We start from the raw sequence: 20,455 nt of genomic DNA, 5'->3' as shown, positions 1-20,455 counted from the left end.
AGAAACTTTCAAAGTTCTTGAAATGTTCTGTATTGACTGACCTTCATGTCTTAAATTAATGATGAACTGTCATTTCTCTTTACTTATTTGAGCTGTTCTTGCCATAATATGGACTTTGTCTTTTACCAATAGGGCTATCTTTTGTATACCACCCTCCCTTGTCACAACACAACTGATTCTCAAATGCAAGACGGGAAGAAATTCCATAAAATTACTTTTATCAAGGCACACCTGTTAATTGAAATGCATCCCAGGTGAGTACTTCATGAAGCTGGTTGAGAGAATGCCAAGAGTGTGCAAAGCTGTCATCAAGGCAAGAGGTGGCTAATTTGAAGAATCTAAAATCTAAAATATAATTGGATTTGTTTCACACTTGTATGGTTACTACATGAATACATATGTGTTATTTCATAGTTGTGATGTCTTCTCTATTATTCTACAATGTAGAAAATAATCAAAATAAAGAAAAACCCTTCAATGAGTAGTTGTGTCCAAACCTTTGACTGGTACTGTATGTGCTTTTGACTGCTTTTGACTGGTACTCTATGTGCTCGCTGTGTTTTGTCTATTGCTGTCAACACAGTGCATTCGGAAAGTATTCAGACAAATTGACTTATTCCACATTTTGTTTCATTACAGTCTTATTCTAAAATGGATTAAATATTTTTTCCCTCATCAATCTACACACAATACCTCATCATGAAAATATCAAATTTACATTATTATTCAGACCCTTCACTCAGTACTTTGTTGAAGTCCCTTTGGCAGTGATTACAGCCTCGAGTCTTCTTGGGTATGACGCTACAAGCATGGCACAACTGTATTTGGGGATTTTCTCCCATTCTTCTCTGCAGATCCTCTCAAGCTCTGTCTGATTGGATGGGGAGCGTTGCTGCAAAGCTATTTTCAGGTCTCTCCAGAGATGTTTGATTGGGTTAAAGTCCGGGCTCTGGCTGGGCCACTCAAGGACATTAAGAGACTTGTCCCGAAGCCACTCCTGCCTTGTCTTGCCTGTGTGCTTAAGGTCTTTGTCCTGTTGGAAAGTGAACCTTCACCCCAGTCTGAGGTCCTGAGCAGGTTTCTATCAAGGATCTCTCTGTATTTTGCTCCGTTCATCTTTCCCTCGATCAAAAATAAAACTTTATTTGTCACATGCACCTAATACAACAAGTGTAGACCTTACCGTGAAATGCTTACTTACAAGCCCTTAACCAACAGTATAGTTCAAGAGGAGTTAAGAAAATATTTACCAAATAAACTAAAGTAAAAAATTATTAAAAGTAACACAATAACATAACAATAATGAGGCTATATACAGGGGCTACCGGTACCGATGTCAGTGTGCGGGGGTACAGGTTAGTTGTGGTAATTTGTACATGTAGGATGGGGTGAAGTGAATAGATAATAAACAGCGAGTAGCAGCAGTATACAAAACAAATGGAGGGGGGGTCAATGTAATAGTCCGGTGGCCATTTGATTAATTGTTCTGCAATCTTATGGCTTGGGGGTTGAAGCTGTTAAGGAGCCTTTTGGTCCTAGACTTGGCGCTCCGGTACTGCTTGCCGTGAGGTAGCAGAGAAAACAGTTGATGACTTGGGTGACTGGAGTCTCTGACAATTTTATGGGCTTTCCTCTGACACCGCCTATTATATAGGACCTGGATTGCAAGAAGCTTGGCCACCGTGATGTACTGGGCTGATCCTGACTAGTCTCCCAGTCCCTGCCGCTGAAAACCATCCCCATAGCATGATGCTGCAACCACCATGCTTCACTGTAGGGATGGTGCCAGGTTTCCTTCAGATGTGACGCTTGGCATTCAGGCCAAAGAGTTTAATCTTGGTTTGAGAGTCCTTTAGGCGTATTTTGGCAAACGCCAAGCAGGCTATCATTTGCCTTTTACTGAGGAGTGGCTTCTGTCTGGCTACTTTACCATAAAGGCCTGATTGGTAGAGTGCTGCAGAGATTGTTGTCCTTCTGGAACGTACTTCCATCTCGACTGAGGATCTCTGGAGCTCTGTCAGAGTGACCATCGGGTTCTTGGTCACCTCCCTGGCCAAGGCCCTTCTCCCCCGATTGCTCAGTTTGGCCAGGCAGCCAGCTCTAGGAAGAGTCTTGGTGGTTCCAAACTTTTTCCATTTAAGAATGATGGAGGTCAATGTGTTCTTGGGGACCTTCAATACAGCAGACATATTTTGGTACCCTTTCCCAGATCTGTGCCTTGACACAATCCTGTCTCAGAGCTCTATGGCCAATTAATTCGACCTCATGGCTTGGTTTTTGCTCTGACATGCACTATCAACTGTGGGACCTTATATAGACAGGTGTGTGACTTTCCAAATCATGTCCAATCAATTGAATTTATCACAGGTGGACTCCAATCAAGTTGCAAAAACATCTCAAGGATGATTAATGGAAACAGGATGCACCTGAGCTAAATTTCGAGTCTCATAGCAAAGGGTCTGAATACTTATGTAAATAATGTATTTCTGGGTTTTTTTGCTAACTTTTCTAAAAACCTGTTTTCGCTTTGTCATTAACGGGGTATTGTCTGTAGATTGACAATAATATATCTTTTTGAATCCATTTTAAAATAACGCTGTAACGTAACAAAATGTGTAAAAAGTGAATGGGTCAGAATACTTTCCGAATGCACTGTAAATGTTCTTGGTGAATCAAGGTGATTCTGATTCTGATTCAGATTTTGATTCTGATTCTTTTTTTTTCAGTTCTATCTATGCAACTCTGTTGCCGCAGGCCTCATTCCATTCAAAAAGCATAGCAAACCACCTCATTCAAGGAAACAATAACATTCTGTTTCAGTACCAACTGACTTTACAACACATCCTGAATACAGCAAGATGTTTAAAGCGGCTTTGGCAGAGGCATCAAGCCCCACAACACTGCAGTGTGTAATATAACAGCCATTAAATGTCTCATAAAACAGTGAATGAGTGTTTCAAAGCCAGGGTTGTTCTATTCTACACTAGGTTCTACAGTAGACATTCTATTCCTCTCTGCCACCATCAGTCCCATCAGGCTGAATGACAGATGTTTTCTGTGCCTCTCTCTGTCTTTCAAAAGGTGTTTATTTTATAGAAACACTGTGCTGTGCTGTGATGGTCTGATCTGGACAGAGTATATTAGCTGTTATTTATCTCCCCTCTCTTTGGCACAAAGACAGCCATGATTAAAATAAATACAGAGGGAGGGAAGGAGGGGGGTGATGGGAGGGAAGGAGGGAGGTGGGAAAGGCAGGGAGGATGGGAGAGGGAGCTTGCCAAGACAGAAAGGAGAGCTGGCTTTAACTGATGTGAAGTGGCAGTAAATGAAAGAGGATGAATAGAAATGACCCGTGGAGGAAGGAGAAAGGGTGAGCGAGAGAAAAGGTAGGGGGTGGTATAAAAATAGCCCATAGACCCTAGTGGTAAACAGTGAACATCACAGTTACTCCATCCCCAGTCAGCTGTTATGTGTTTATGTGGAAGGTCAAGATGCTGCAGGGGCTAAAGGGCCCCTCCAGAGGGCAATGCTGCCCCTACTTAGACATCATTCCTGTCCTAGAGCAGAAATGCTCATTTAGGTTCCACCTCCAAAGAATTAGGTAGTGGTGATTTTCAGATTGAGTGGAGAAACAACAAATAGAGCGCTGACAGCTAACCTGATCTTGCTAACCTTATCTAGCTAGCTAATGTTATGTTGTTGCTGTTTTTTTTACTACACTGTTTTCAAAACATTAGCCAGCTGGCTAGGCTATGGCTGGTTCTGGAGCTGGATTTGTCAAAAGCATTTAGGGAAAATTTATCCACAGATGTATAGGGGAAACCAGTGTCTTTGACATTGCCATCTATTGTTATCGCCAAAGCTTGGGCATCTTCCATAAATTGCGGCCGCGAATCTGCCATAGAAATAGAAAAAGTTAGATGACGCTACGGTAATATGGATAACTATTGAATGGTTTGCACTAGAGATGCATTTTTCTACACTGCAATGGACATGGTGCAACCTTTCAGTAGGCTGGCAGGCTATTCGGCTGCAGTAGAGCAAAATCCTGTGCACCCCGGAAGTGAAATGATTGGTTTCAATGACTTTGCTCATGATGCACGCCGCAAATGATATGTAACAACACTGCGCATCGGACACGAAGCACCAATACAAATGTAACAGCACAACAAAATAGATGAACAAATTCCTTGAATTTTCTTCTGCAGGTGCCTTTTCATTATAGGATAGACACTTGTGGTTTATAGCTGCACCAATCAAGCAGTGGAGCGTGTAGTGAAGCAAAACTTTAGTGGTCAAAAGCTCTCATCTTGAGGCAATTATTATACCAATTATAAAATGGTCAGATATTTTTTATGAAGACTAGCTGAAAAATAAATGAATTATCCAACGGATTCTGATCATTTTCTCGTAAAAAAAAAAAAGTGGAGCTTTCAAAAACATGTTTGCAACACCTATTTGAATTTGCTCCGTGGCTCAGTCGCCCAAGTGGACATCGATGTTTGACTCAGCTCAGTTGCATCTCGCGAAGAAGAACTTTGCAGGTGTTTCTGATTAAAAAACAATGCCATGCTGGTGGGTGGTAACATTCAAATAAAACCCAGCCCTGAAAAGAAACGTAGCCTGAAAGGAATTTGCACGTCATCTCATAGGAAAAGACATAGATTTCTACGAATGTCCCGCTTCAGATTTTCCCTTTCAAACCCAAATATACTATTTTTTCAATCTTTACTAACGACATGCCACTGGCTTTGAGTAAAGCCAGTGTGTCTATGTATGCGGATGACTCAACACTATACACGTCAGCTACTACAGTGACTGAAATGACTGCAACACTTAACAAAGAGCTACAGTTAGTTTCAGAATGGGTAACAAGGAATAAGTTAGTATTAATTGAGCAAGTTGAGGTGACTAAGAGTAACCTTGGATTGTAAACTGTAATGTTGAAAACATATTGAACAGGAGCTAACAGGAGCTAAGATGGGGAGAAGTCTGTCTATAATAAAGCATTGCTTTACAGAACATTCAGACCCTGTTTTCCCATATCCTATAGACCAGAGTGTCAAACTCATTTTGCTCCGCGGCCTGCATTCGTTCTTCACAGTATATAATGAACTGTATTATATACTGAACAGAAATATGAATGCAACAACTTCAATCACTTTACTGAGTTACAGTTCATATAAGGAAATCAGTCAATTTAAAACAATATTAGGTCCAAATCTATATTTCACAACTGGGCAGGGGCACAGTCATGGGTGGGCCTGGGAGGGCATAGGCCCACCCAATGGGGAGCCAGGCCCAGCCAATCAGAAGGAGTTTTTCCCCACAAAAGGGCTTTATTACAGACAGAAATACTCCTCAGTTTCATGAGCTGTTCTGGTGGCTGGTCTATGATGACCCACTGATGAAGAAGCCAGATGTGCTTGGTTACATGTGGTCTGCGGTAGTGAGGAAAGCTGGACATACTGCCAAATTCTCTAAAACAACATTGGAGGCGGCTTATGGTAGAGAAATTAAAATCAAATTCTCTGGCAACAGCTCTGGTGGACATTCCTGCAGTCAGCATGCCAATCGCACGCTCCCTCAAAACTTGAGACATCTGTGGCATTGTGTTGTGTGACAAAACTGCATATTTTAGAGTGGCTTTTATTGTCCCCAGCACAAGGTGCACCTGTGTAATGATGATGCTGTTTAATCAGCTTCTTGATATGCCACAACTGTCAGGTGGATGGATTATTTTGGCAAAGGAGAAATGCTTACTAACAGGGATGTAAACAATAAGCTTTTTGTGCATATGGAAAATGTCTGGGATCTTTTATTTCAGCTCATGAAACATGGGACCAACACTTTACATGTTGTGTTTCTATTTTTGTTCAGTATATATTTCCGCATTGTAAAAATGTGCAGAAAATAGTCCTTAATCAATCGCTTTTGGAATGATCAATGCTCCCTGACGGTCTAGCTTTCGTTTTGATGACTGTTAGCAAGCTGTGAAGAGAATATAAATGTAAATCCATTATAATTTCTACACTGTTTTGATAATTTCAATGTCCATTAAGATTGTTTTTCCCTGAAAAACTCAAACCACCAGCAAGCAGGATTGAATAGGCTTGTAGTATTTATTTCAACTTTATTTTATCAGGGAGTCATACTGAGACCAAAATGTCTTTTACAGATCAGCCCTGAATTACATAAATTACAGAAAATACACACATCAATATAAATGCTGAAATGCAAGTACAAAGAAAAATATGGTCATAAAAAACAAACATATTCTCATTAATAAGGTCCTCAATCAGCTTTATGAATAGCCCTAGAAGCACCAGAACATACAATTAAAGAACATTTTGAAGATTGTTCCACAAATAAAGAGCAAGAAAACTGAAAGCTGATTTACCTAACTCAGTAGAGACCAAAGGAGTTTCCAGAGTTAATCATCCCTGAGACTGGGTGTGGTAACTCGTATGCCTAAAGGTTATTAATGATGTTAGATACAGTTGGCATTTTTGTAAAAAAAGGTCTTTATAAATGAAAACGTAGCAATGTACCAACCTATGTGACATCAAAAAAGGGCCAACCAACTTTCTGGTAGAGAATGCAGTGGTGAGTACTAAAACTGTCGCCCGTTATAAAGTGCAGTATAAAGTATAAAGTGCGCTATGATAAACTGCATCCAACGTCTTTATTGAAGTGGCAGCTGCATTCATATAGATGATGTCGCCATAGTCTAAGACCGATAGGAATGTTGACTGAATAATCTGCTTTCAACTATTTAGCCAGAGGCAGGATCTATTTCTATAGAAGCCCATTTTTATTCTCAGCGTCTTTATTAATTCATCAATACGCTATTTAAAAGACAGCTTTTCATCTACCCAGACTCCCAGATATTTGAAAGCAGGGACACGATCAATACTATTATTATTAAAAAATAAAATGTATCCTTTATTTAACTAGGCAAGTGAGTTAAGAACACATTCTTATTTACAACGACGGCCTACCCCGTCCAAACCCTAACCCGGACTATGCTGGGCCAATTGTGCACCACCCTATGAGACTCCCAATCGAACCAGGGTCTGTAGTGACGCCTTTAGCACTGAGATGCAGTGCTAGACCGCTGCGCCACTCGGGAGCCCTAATACAGTCAACATTCAAAGTACATTATGCTTACATCAGAGATATTTTTATGCGCTCTAGAGAACAACATATACTTAGTTTAACCTACATTCAATACTACTTTCAGGTCAATACAGTTTTTCTCTAATGCAATGAAGGCAGACTATAGTTCAGATAGAGCCTGGGAAACAGTGGGGGCAATAGCATACACAAGAGTATCATCGGCATACAAGTGCAGGTTTCAGTTTTTTACAGACAAGTCGATATTGTTAATGTAAATGGTAAAAAGTCTAGGACCCAGAATCGACCCTTACGCGAAACCTTTCGGAATATCCAGGAAACCTGATCTAACACCATCAGTAGATACACATTGAGTTACATCTGTCAAGTCATTTTTAAACCAGTTACATGCAGCCTGGTCTAGGCCAACTGAGTAAAGCCTCTGATTTAGCAGTGAGTGATCAACAGTATCGAAAGCCTTTGGTCAATGAAGCGGGCGTCACAATGTTGCCTTTTATCCATACAGTTAACCACATCATTTATAACTAGGGATGCAGCAGAGATAGTGCTACGACCTGGTCTAAAACCCAACTGATGTACATTTAGAACACATTTCAAAGATAAGAAAGATTGTAGCTGAGAATTAATCAAGAATTGTAATATTTTAGCTAGAAAGGAAAGTTTAGAAATAAACTTTTGGCCACAAGGGTCACCATCTATGTGAAGGGAGAGTACATGGGCCGCCTTCCAAACCTTGGGGATAGTAGCAGATATAATCGTCAGTTAAAAATATGGGTTAAAAAAATGGATCAAGCATATCAGCCCCAGCGAATTGTTCTTACATCAAGCTTAAGCAAGGCATCTAACACATCGCAGATAGTAAATTGTTGAAATGAAAAAGATTCACTAGAAGTTCACGGGTTAACCGCCGAGTCAGCTAGAGACTGGAAGAGGAAAGAGCAGTCAATTGATTGACTGACCAGGGTCAATTAAACCACTCTCAAATAAAAAGCCTGCTGAGATGAAATGATGGCCAAAAGCATCCCTTATTCTATTCTTCTCAGTTATGATGCCAGAGTCAGACAGAACTTGCTTCGGCAGTGAAGAAGAGGAATTTGGACGCTTCAGTGTATTTACTGTTTTCCTAAATTTAGAAGGATCACCAGCAGAGTCAGAGATAGAGCTTAAAAATGACTTAATTTTGCTTTCTTAATCGAGATGGCACATATGTTTCTCAATTGTCTGAAAGATTTCCAATCCACTACAGGGTCAGTTTTCCTTTCTTTGCCCAGATCTGATTTTTCATCTGAATGAGATAGATCAGAAGAAAACCAAGGGTTAGATCTATCTTTGACTCTGAATTGTTTAAAGGGGGTGTGTTTATCTGCCAGAGGTATAAATATGATGGACAAATGTTCGAGAGCCAACTCAGGGTCAGGAATACAGGATATTTTTAAATGTCTCTACATAATTAAACAAGGATTAATATTTTGCTGTTTCGTATCTCTAATACATACAATTGGACAATGATCACTGAGATCATATGCAAATACTAGACAAATACTTATGGGGGTTATTAGTGAGAATTAAATCAACCAATAAGGAGTGAACAGAGTTCTTTACATTTAGCCGTGTAGGTTTTGAGATCAATTGAGTCAGATCCCCTAAAATGACCAACTCTGAGGACAAAAAGGTGTTAAACACTCGGATATAGCACCAATAGCATCTGCCATGACAGCAGGGGAGTGGTAAATCTCAGCATCAAATAAATGTGTATTCTGGTTTATGGACAGATCTACAACCAGGAGCTCAAATGTCTTGTGAACAGAAATATTTAAAGATTTGGACGCTATGAAATCAGATTTTACATATAGTGCCTTCGGAAAGTATTCAGACCCCTTGACTTTTTCCACATTTTGTTACGTTACAGGCTTATTCTAAAATGTATTCAACAGATTTTTTTCACTCATCAATCTACACACAATACCCCATAATGACAAAGCAAAAACAGGTTTTTAAACATTTTTGCTAATTTATTAAAATTTGAAAACTGAAATATTACATTTACACAAGTATTTAGACCCTTTACTGTACTTTATTGAAGCACCTTTGGCAGCGATTACAGCCTTGAGTCTTCTTGGGTATGAAGCTACAAGCATGGCACACCTGTATTTGGGGAGTTTCACACATTCGGTTCTGCAGATCCTCTCAAGATTTGTCAGGTTGGATGGGTAGTGTTGCTGCACAGCTATTTTCAGGTCTCTCTAGAGATATTCGATCAGGTTAAAGTTTGGGCTCTGGCTGGGCCACTCAAGGACATTCAGAGACTTGTCCCGAAGCCACTCCTGCATTGCCTTGGGTGTGTGCTTAGAGTCGTTGTCTTGTTGGAAGGTGAACCTTTGCTCCAGTCTGAGGTCCTGAGCACTCTGGAGCAGGTTTTCATCAAATATCTCTCTGTACTTTGCTCCGTTCATCTTTGCCTCGATCTTGACTAGTCTCCCATTCCCTGCCACTGAAAAATATCCCCACAGTATGATTCTGCCACTCTGGAGCTCTGTCAGAGTGACCATCGGGTTCTTGGTCACCTCCCTGACCAAGGACCTTCTCCCCCGATTGCTCAGTTTGGCCGGGCAGCCAGCTATTGGAAGAGTCTTGGTGGTTCCAAACTTCCATTTAAGAATGATGGAGGCCACTGTGTTCTTGGTGACCTTCAATGCTGCAGAAATGTGTTGGTACCCTTCCCAAGATCTGTGCTTCGACACAATCCTGTTTTACGGACAATTCCTTCGACCTCATGGCTTGGTTTTTGGGAACTGGGAGGACAGTGTTGGCAGAAGTATGTCCATATTATATGCGACACCCCTGTTATAGACAATACATAGTCTAATGTACATGTTTGTGTCATCTCTCTTTCCCCCTTTCTGAATGCCATCTTCTTTCTTTCTCAATCCTCCACTCCCCCCTCTACTTGGTGATGCGACTGTGCTTTGGAGTGACCTGCAACATTATCCTTTTTAAAGCCCGTTAGTTTAACGCTGAGAATGGTTCATATGCATTTTACGCAAATGTATCACTTTCCTCTTCTCTGTCTTCCTCATTCTCTCGCTCCTAATTCCTCTGTATACGCAGCTCTCTGTGTCTCTTAGCTTGGTCTGAACAGGTGGAAGGTGGGGGGGTTTCCCATCTCCAGGAGGGGGTTGGCACAAACAAGTGTGGCCCACAGAGACTTGGCCCAGTTAGCCTGGCACAATAAAACTGCCACAGTGGGAATAACACAATTCACCTTTCTTCCTTCACAGCCCATCTGGACCCTTTCACCAGTTCTCCCAATGATTCAAATACTACCCACATGCACCAGGCCAACGACTAGTCATTCAGATAGCACAGAGTACACACAAACACTTATAAATGTTGGCGACATTGTCAGAGTTGTACATTAACTAACACTCAGCTAAAAGGTCCGTTTCCTCTCTCTACAGGTCAGCATTTGAAACTAAGTCCTCGTAAAAAAAGATTGTCCCTGTTTAATAATGATAACTGTATTTGAAAATGGACAAATTAAGTTTTCTGATTGAGGAAGAGTCAGTCTCAGTAGCCAGAGGCAGTGTAATGTTCCCAGTGTGCTTCTGTGGTGGTGTTACACAATCAATCAAGAGGGTACAATGAACCACCAATGGCAAGGAAGCAGTCTAGATGAGAACACATTGTTCAAAGAGCTAATGTGGACCTGATAAATAACTAAATAACTCAATACCACACATTTCACAGCCGCCATCAAGTCCCCCTTCGGCAGTGAAAGCAAATATTTGATCTCATGTCCAGTTATTACTTTCACAATTAAAATGGTGGCACGGTGCAAGCGCAGTTTTCAGCTTGCCTTTGCTTTGCCAAAAGCATCCAAGCCATACTGACAGAACTGTGGACACATTCATTGGATGCTTCATCAGAAAAGAAGAGAAAAAGGAAAGAACTAATGGAATGGAGTTTATTTTCACACCTTCAGCCACACTGAATAATGTAGGTGTTAATAAAAGTGCTACCCTCTCACTGTCTCTCTCTATGAGCTCATTGCTATACTATTATGACATGGGTTCAACCCTTTCACAGAGAAACATACCTTCATAACCCATACAGGTTATCCCGCAATCCACATACAGTGGGGTCTGAAATGATTGACACCCTTGATAAAAAATCTGCTGTATTTAATGGTAAGAAAAATTTAATTTTGTACTTATACAATTGCTTAGAGAAAGATATTTTGTTTAACAATATTTGTTTTTTCTCAAAAAAGTTAGGGCTCAAAATTATTGACATTAGTGTTTTCAATACCTTTCAAAACTTCACTTTGCGAGGATAACAGCACTGAGCCTTTTTCTAAAATGGTTTATGAGTTGAAGAACACATTGGGATGGATCTGAGACCATTCCTCCAACAGAATCCTTTCAGATATTTCAGATATCCTTCACCTGCGCTTATTGACTGCCCTCTTCAATTCAAACCACAGGATTTCAATGGGTTTGAAGTCTGGAGACTGAGATGGCCATTGCAAAATGTAGATTTTGTTAGTGCGGCGACATGAGCATCTCGCCATTATATTCAGATCTCTGTTTGCAGTTGAATCTCTTTACACGGAGGAGGGAGGGAGAGAATGCTTGTGAATTTGCACATCCCATTACACATCCCATGTAATGTAAGTGGTAACGAATAGTGGAAATCCAATGTTATTTTTGTACCTGCAAACGGGGCGGGAGTAAAGCCTCATTCACATTACCCATAAGCACTCTTTCCATGACATATGCTGACCAGGTGAATCTAGGTGAAAGCTATGATCCCTTTATGATGTCACCTGTTCTATCCACTTCAATCAGTGTAGATGAAGTAGATGAGACAGGTTAAAGAACCATTTTTAAATCTTGAGACAATTGAGACATGGAGTGTGTATGTGTGCCATTCAGAGAGTGAATGGGCAAGATAAAATATTGAAGTGGCTTTGAATGGGGTACGGTAGTAGGTGCTAGGCGCACTGGTATGTGTCAAGAACTGCAATGCTGCTGGGTTTTTCACACTCGACAGTTTCCTGTGTGTATCAAGAATGGTCCACCACCCAACTTGACACAACAGTGGGAAGCATTGGAGTCAATGTGGCTACCTGCCACCCCACAGTTTGTCTAATTTCAGTTAATGTGACAAAACAAGTAGTCATTGTGTTGAGATGTATTGTACCATCTAAACCTCTGTGAAATATATTTTTCATAACCAACGTTATATTTTCAGCTGTTTGAAGCTGATGTACAAAACCAAAAGTAAAAGACATAAAAGCTAAACTTAAGAATAGAAATAGCACACATAGAACATACCTACTGCTTCTTAGACTTGCTTTCAATGAGAATGACAATTCTATAACTCTAATGTCTATGTGAATGTGGTTGGGTCGACCAAATGTTAAATATTGAAGCTTTTAGGCAGGGTAGCCTGCCTAAAAGCTGGGTAGCCTAGTGGTTAGAGTGTTGGACGAGTAACCCAAAGGTTGCAAGTTCAAACCCCCGAGCTGACAAGATACAAATCTGTCATTCTGCCCCTGAACAGGCAGTTAACCCACTGTTCCTAGGCTGTCATTGAAAATAAGAATTTGTTAACTGACTTGCCTAGTTAAATAAAGGTCAAGTTAAAAAATAACTGAAAATAAGACCTTAATATCTCAAGACAGTTTAAATGCTAAAAAGGTTGAATGTTGTCTTACTTAGAAAATAGGCCTAGACAATATCCAAAACAACTAACTTCATACATTTTCAGTCATTTCAATTGTAAAGTTATGTCTTCCTACATAATACCACAACTCATTTTTCCAATCTAGGAAGTAAACTCTGTAAAGTATTCAATAATTTCATTGTGTATTTCAGATGGAATCAATGCATTAGAATGTACCAGAGATCACCAAAATAACGCTCCTATGACAAATTTGAACACAGGGGGGGCAAACACCCCGGACCCCAGCCCGGGGGCGCATGGCTGGGTACTTTTTCTATTTGTCAGGCTACTCTATGTACTTATGGAAAACACTGCACTCTACCCTTTCACTGAGACCATAAGCCTTACAAAAAAGTCATATTAAAGCCCCCCATGCAGTCTTTGTTTGAAATCATCACTGTATGTCTAATAAATCACAGAGTGAATTTACTTAATGATAAACCATTTTTAACCATTTATTTCCCTGAGGCTCTTTTGGCCCTTCAAATGCTCCGTCTTATCGTGTGGGCTCTAGGAAACAAATGTGAAGATATTTACATATATACACAGCTCTGGTTGGTCTAGAGCACACCCCTTTACCCAGATGAACAGTCATAGGTCTATTATAATCAGATCAAATTATGACCTCATGATGCGTGCCAAAAGTCCCATCTCAACTTAACAGGATGAAATTCCAGGATTTATTTTGTCCAAACAGCTCCGAAACAAAAAGCGCATCATCATAATTGTAGTACATCTCACAGTGGACATGGCCAGGCTGACCTGTCATCCACCATCCCCCTCCTGCTGAGGGATCTCTCCTGTCCAGACTTCTCAAGGACTCCTATATACATGCAAGCTGGCACACACACACAAATGTGCACAAACAAGGGCATTCTCAAGGACTCTTATACACACACATCATTGTCTCCCTGGTTCTCTAAGGGGTAGCGCTGAACAAGGCGGTGTGAAAACCTTTGCTTCTACCCCTGCCAGAGAAGACTGAGTGTCTTTACCAGATTAAAGGTAATTCTGAGGCACAACAACACCAGAGAAAACCCAGAAGTGCAGTGAATAACAATCAAACTAAAGATTACATTTAAAAATCTGAAAGTCTATGTCCAATTCCTTTGACAATGTGTAACAATGTGCGCTGAGTCAGGAAGCAAGTTCCGGGAGTGAATGTTTTAAGAAAATAAAACGGACCATAATCCAAAACAACACAAACAGCACACAGACATGACACTGAGACAGAAACAACAATACCTGGGGAAGGAACCAAAGGAAGTGACATTTATAGGGAAGGTAATCAGGGAAGTGATTGGAGTCCAGGTGAGTCTGATGATGCGCAGGTGCGTGTAACGATGGTGACAGGTGTGCGCCATAATGAGCAGCCTGGTGACCTAGAGGCCGGAGAGGGAGCACACGTGACAGACGGTTGGTTCTTGGGAAGCCCTTCCGTACTCAGGCCCTGCCTACCTGGACCAATTTCACATTTTTTTATTTCTCTCTTTCTGCCAGTGTGTTATTTAAGAGTCACTTTGGCCTCTCTGAGCTCTGCTTTCATCTGTTTGGGTGAACAGGTATCATGCATTTAGACATTTTCTTACTTCAAATAAGAGCTACGTTTCCCTCTGCCCCCCCTCTGCATACATTATCATTGTGTACTTTACTGTTTTATCTCATCACTAATTCAAATGACTAAACATTTCCTTCATGTTGTCAATGTTATTTTACTGCAGCAGTTATGGTGGTGCCTCCTACACAAACACTGGAATGTTTGGTTTCCCTCGTCTTCCTACTGTCTCTCCTCTCGTTCCTCTTCCCACTGCCTCTCCTCTCGTTCCTCTTCCCACTGTCTCTCCTCTCATTCCTCTTCCCACTGTCTCTCCTCTCGTTCCTCTTCCCACTGCCTCTCCTCTCGTTCCTCTTCCCACTGCCTCTCCTCTCGTTCCTCTTCCCACTGTCTCTCCTCTCATTCCTCTTCCCACTGTCTCTCCTCTCATTCCTCTTCCCACTGTCTCTCCTCTCGTTCCTCTTCCCACTGCCTCTCCTCTCGTTCCTCTTCCCACTGTCTCTCCTCTCATTCCTCTTCCTACTGTCTCTCCTCTCGTTCCTCTTCCTACTGTCTCTCCTCTCGTTCCTCTTCCTACTGTCTCTCCTCTCATTCCTCTTCCCACTGTCTCTCCTCTCGTTCCTCTTCCTACTGTCTCTCCTCTGGAACCTCTTCCTACTGTCTCTCCTCTGGTACCTCTTCCTACTGTCTCTCCTCTCGTTCCTCTTCCTACTGTCTCTCCTCTGGTACCTCTTCCTACTGTCTCTCCTCTGGTACCTCTTCCCACTGTCTCTCCTCTGGTACCTCTTCCTACTGTCTCTCCTCTCGTTCCTCTTCCTACTGTCTCTCCTCTGGTTCCTCTTCCTACTGTCTCTCCTCTCGTTCCTCTTCCTACTGTCTCTCCTCTGGAACCTCTTCCTACTGTCTCTCCTCTGGAACCTCTTCCTACTGTCTCTCCTGGTACCTCTTCTTCCTACTGTCTCTCCTCTCATTCCTCTTCCTACTGTCTCTCCTCTCATTCCTCTTCCTACTGTCTCTCCTCTGGTTCCTCTTCCTACTGTCTCTCCTCTCGTTCCTCTTCCTACTGTCTCTCCTCTGGAACCTCTTCCTACTGTCTCTCCTCTGGAACCTCTTCCTACTGTCTCTCCTCTCGTTCCTCTTCCTACTGTCTCTCCTCTCGTTCCTCTTCCTACTGTCTCTCCTCTGGTACCTCTTCCTACTGTCTCTCCTCTTGTTCCTCTTCCTACTGTCTCTCCTCTCGTTCCTCTTCCTACTGTCTCTCCTCTCGTTCCTCTTCCTACTGTCTCTCCTCTGGTACCTCTTCCTACTGTCTCTCCTCTTGTTCCTCTTCCTACTGTCTCTCCTCTCGTTCCTCTTCCTACTGTCTCTCCTCTGGTACCTCTTCCTACTGTCTCTCCTCTTGTACCTCTTCCTACTGTCTCTCCTCTCGTTCCTCTTCCTACTGTCTCTCCTCTGGTACCTCTTCCTACTGTCTCTCCTCTGGTACCTCTTCCTACTGTCTCTCCTCTCGTTCCTCTTCCTACTGTCTCTCCTCTCGTTCCTCTTCCTACTGCCTCTCCTCTCGTTCCTCTTCCCACTGCCTCTCCTCTCGTTCCTCTTCCCACTGCCTCTCCTCTCGTTCCTCTTCCCACTGTCTCTCTTCTCGTTCCTCTTCCCACTGTCTCTCCTCTGGTACCTCTTCCTACTGTCTCTCCTCTGGTACCTCTTCCTACTGTCTCTCCTCTCGTTCCTCTTCCTACTGTCTCTCCTCTGGTTTCTCTTCCTACTGTCTCTCCTCTCGTTCCTCTTCCTACTGTCTCTCCTCTGGTACCTCTTCCTACTGTCTCTCCTCTGGTACCTCTTCCTACTGTCTCTCCTCTCGTTCCTCTTCCTACTGTCTCTCCTCTGGTACCTCTTCCTACTGTCTCTCCTCTCGTTCCTCTTCCTACTGTCTCTCCTCTGGTACCTCTTCCTACTGTCTCTCCTCTCGTTCCTCTTCCTACTGTCTCTCCTCTCGTTCCTCTTCCTACTGTCTCTCCTCTCGTTCCTCTTCCTACTGTCTCGCCTCTGGTACCTCTTCCTACTGTCTCTCCTCTGGTACCTCTTCCTACTGTCTCTCCTCTCGTTCCTCTTCCTACTGTCTCTCCTCTCGTTCCTCTTCCTACTGTCTCTCCTCTCGTTCCTCTTCCTACTGTCTCTCCTCTCGTTCTTCTTCCTACTGTCTCTCCTCTGGTACCTCTTCCTACTGTCTCTCCTCTGGTACCTCTTCCTACTGTCTCTCCTCTCGTTCCTCTTCCTACTGTCTCTCCTCTCGTTCCTCTTCCTACTGTCTCTCCTCTGGTACCTCTTCCTACTGTCTCTCCTCTCGTTCCTCTTCCCACTGTCTCTCCTCTCGTTCCTCTTCCCACTGCCTCTCCTCTCGTTCCTCTTCCCACTGCCTCTCCTCTCGTTCCTCTTCCCACTGTCTCTCCTCTTGTTCCTCTTCCCACTGTCTCTCCTCTCGTTCCTCTTTCTAATTTTCTATTCTCTATTCTATTCTATTCTAAGAGTACTTAGTTAGGATACTCTGGTATTATGATAGGGATTGGGGGCATATTGCTATGCACCAATGCTAATCAATGCTTTATGAATCAAATACTGTAAAAGCATCATTACTCACTGTTCTCTTAATAGATGGGATTAATAGCCTAAAACAATCAATTAGGTCTACAATTGATACCAAACATTTATGAGGCTCTGTGTTCATAATGACTCAGTCAGTCAGTCCTTGGGCCTTTGTGTCTAACCCTTCACCAGACTGAACACAACAGTGATAGTGTGTACTTGAAACAGGACTGACAGTCTTGCTGGGAGAACAATGAGGGGTCTTCACAGCAGACGGTAGCTATAGATCTCACCTTTTGTTGCTACGATGCCACAATCAACTTTAGGGGGAAACGCACACACATCTATCCTGGGAGCACACACACACACCAACAGGCAGGCACGCACACACACACAACCTTCTCCCTACTTGGTTTGCAGCATGGTGTTGCTGAGCTCAGTCCTCCAGGGGTCGATAATAAATTACTCTCAAAGAGCCCAGTTAACTGAGAAGGTTTACACCTCACACAGTTAGCATGTTCACATAGACTGAGGAAATGTCTTATTAGCTGCAGGTCCTCATAACGTTCCTCACAATATGATTTTTATTGTTGTCTCCTATATATGTGTCCAGCCATCAAAGCACGATCAATCAGCTAGCTATAACACAACACTTTTGTTTTATTGACCTCTTCGAGGCTACGGAAGCAACAATCAAAATGGTAAAAAAAGAAACCGGTTGTCTATGACATAGAGGCACCCTTTCCTGACCTGAACTTCTCATGAACAAGAAAATGTTCCCCAGAGACACCAGGAGAAAGAAAATGAGAGAAGAATGGGGAAGAAGGGTAGAAAGAAAGAGAGAGCTGGCTCTTTATCCTTCTATCTCCCTCCCATGGAGGAGCAGCCTGAGGAAGGTAGTGTGGCCCTTTGACCCTGTGTGTGAGTGTGTGCGTGCATGCTTGGGATAAAGAAAGAGTATTGGTCCCTTCAAGACAAAACCTTCTTTTTTTAAACGAGGTCAAATCATGATGTCAGTGATTTCAGTTCGGAAAGTTGTAGCTCTAGGATGATGCCTGATTTTCCGCCTTGGAGTTGGACGACCGTTTAAAACAATTTTCCCCAGTCGGAGCTCGTCCGGAGTTGTTTTGAAGGCGGCACAAATCCTCGGGTCTCCCACAATCAGCGACACCACAGCTGCTTCTGCTGACAAGATTTAGCAATCATCCTGAGGGGTTGGCGGTGGGTTAAAATCCACATAAGAGTTTCCACTCCCAGGCCCAATCTCATACAACAACAAGTGACAGAAAATGGTTGCCAGGAGTAAAAGTACAGATATACAACAGAGGATGCTCTAGACATCTTTGACAATCAATAGGACTTAACATACAGAATCAGGTTGTCACCTTGCTTCAGTGTTCACAGTGTAAAACGTAAACAGTGTTGCCAGGTTGATAGTATACAGATATAGCTGACGAGAGCAGAGCAAACTGTATAAATACTGAATGTGAGTTTAACGAAAGCGATACTCTTACACTTAAAAACCAAAGATGGTGTAGACCAAGTGGATTCCATACACCAGCATGTTCTAGAATCAAATCCCAAGAGTCTGTGCTTTAAAGACTCTTACCTACCTACAGTACAAGACATAATCCACAATAGATTGGCTATCTGGGACCACGGTAACGTGCATGTCCCAGAGTACCAGTGTTTCATTGAATGTTGTATGATTCAATATGGCAGGGGAGAGCTGGGACGGAGATGGCCCTCCTAGCTTAGGTCAAACAGCCGGGGTAAGACTCAGAGAGTAAGGTGAACTGGCTTCCCCACGACTTAGAGCACTGGAATTCAAGTGGCACACATCCGTCTGTAGAGAAGAGGATCCTGCCCCAAGTCAGCCACTTAAATCAGATGGCTCAGAGAAGATGACCCTCACTGTGACTAGTTAAGACAAGAACGACCCAACACCCTCTTCACAATTGCACAGAAACTCAGACACTTATTTTGAGATAGGTTTCCACTTTAAAATGTCACCAATGTTTACATTTGGCCAGGAATTTGAGTTAATGAAAATCGTGAGGTTTGCTATCTGGCCATACACAGACGGGCAGGCCCATGTGAGAAACACCTTTCAGTAACACCCGGAGATGTCGGACAGTATCATCTCTTGAGCCGTTTGAATTCAAATCCAAATCCATGTTTCATGAACAGAGTTTGAAAAAGACAAACAAGACAAAAATAGACTTGTATCCGGGCATCTTCACCGGTGGATTTCTGTGGCCGTCTCTGCTCTGCCGGTTTCTTTTCAACACAGAGCATCGGTGCGTTTACAGCGCATTGATGGTTGGTGCCCAGGGTCCAATTACAATGGAGAAAGCTGGATTGTGTGAAATGCCACAATGTAGAGAGACGGTGCCTTCCCACATGGCATGAAGTGGTAGCTTGCTGTGACAGAGTTAGATTCTAAGCACCACAGCTGATAGTGTACAGTATCCATTGGATAAATTCAATCTATAAATAACAAATATGGATTATGTTTAATGTCTGTTCACTGGAGAGAATAATTAAGACAGTAAAACACAAATTGCGCATTATTGATCTGATCTGAAATGGCAGTTTTCCGTTTGGGAAAAAAGGTTAGTGATGTTGTTGTTTTGTTCACAGATGTTAATTGGACTGTTTGATCCTCTTGTGTTCCTCTGTTTCGGCATTTGGAGAAGACTCCTAGGTTTAGCTACATATATAGATCTTAATATAATCACCCTGTTGCAGGGTAACGTTCCTGCAATGCAAGAAATGTAAACGTTTAGTGTATTTGGGGACTAAAAAGGCTTCTGAAGTTTGTCATTTTCCACTTGAAATTTCAGACTTGATTTTCCCTTACAAAAAAACCCTGTATCAACCCCTACAAAAAATTTTATTAATTATAATCCAAATAATAATTCACACTTCCTGTCGCTGCAAGATTATTTTCCAGCTGTAGCAAAGTGGTTTAAATTAAGATCCTACATCTGTATAGCATGGTCTGTGGTGGTGAGGTTAGGGCCAATGGCGGCCGCTGATTGGCTGAATACCCTGGGTGCAAGGTGGTTGGAGTTGTCAACAAAGCTGCATGACAGAAATATGATGCCAAGTTCTTGAACTACTGGTAGTTTATTTGAGAAGATATATTTCACTTTCCTTGAGCCTGCCTGCCTGACCACTCTGCCTGCCCCTGACCCTGACCCTGAACCTGCCTGCGTCCTTTACTTTTGCCCCAACTCTGGATTACCGACCTTTGCCTGCCTTGACCTGTCGTTTGCCTGCCCTGACCTGTCGTTTGCCTGCCCTGTTGCTGTAATAAACATTGTTACTTCAACACAGTCTACATTTGGGTCTTAACCTGAAACGTGATACCTTCAGGTCCAACCCTATATTTTTATTTATTCTAGATATGGTCTCAGTGAAGGGAATGACATGGAGCCTTCATTCCCT

The sequence above is a fragment of the Oncorhynchus tshawytscha genome, linkage group LG12 (assembly GCF_018296145.1).
Source record: "Oncorhynchus tshawytscha isolate Ot180627B linkage group LG12, Otsh_v2.0, whole genome shotgun sequence".
NCBI lineage: Eukaryota > Metazoa > Chordata > Actinopteri > Salmoniformes > Salmonidae > Oncorhynchus > Oncorhynchus tshawytscha.
The sequence above is the reverse complement of the archived record's forward strand: the minus strand, read 5'-3'. Positions refer to the sequence as shown.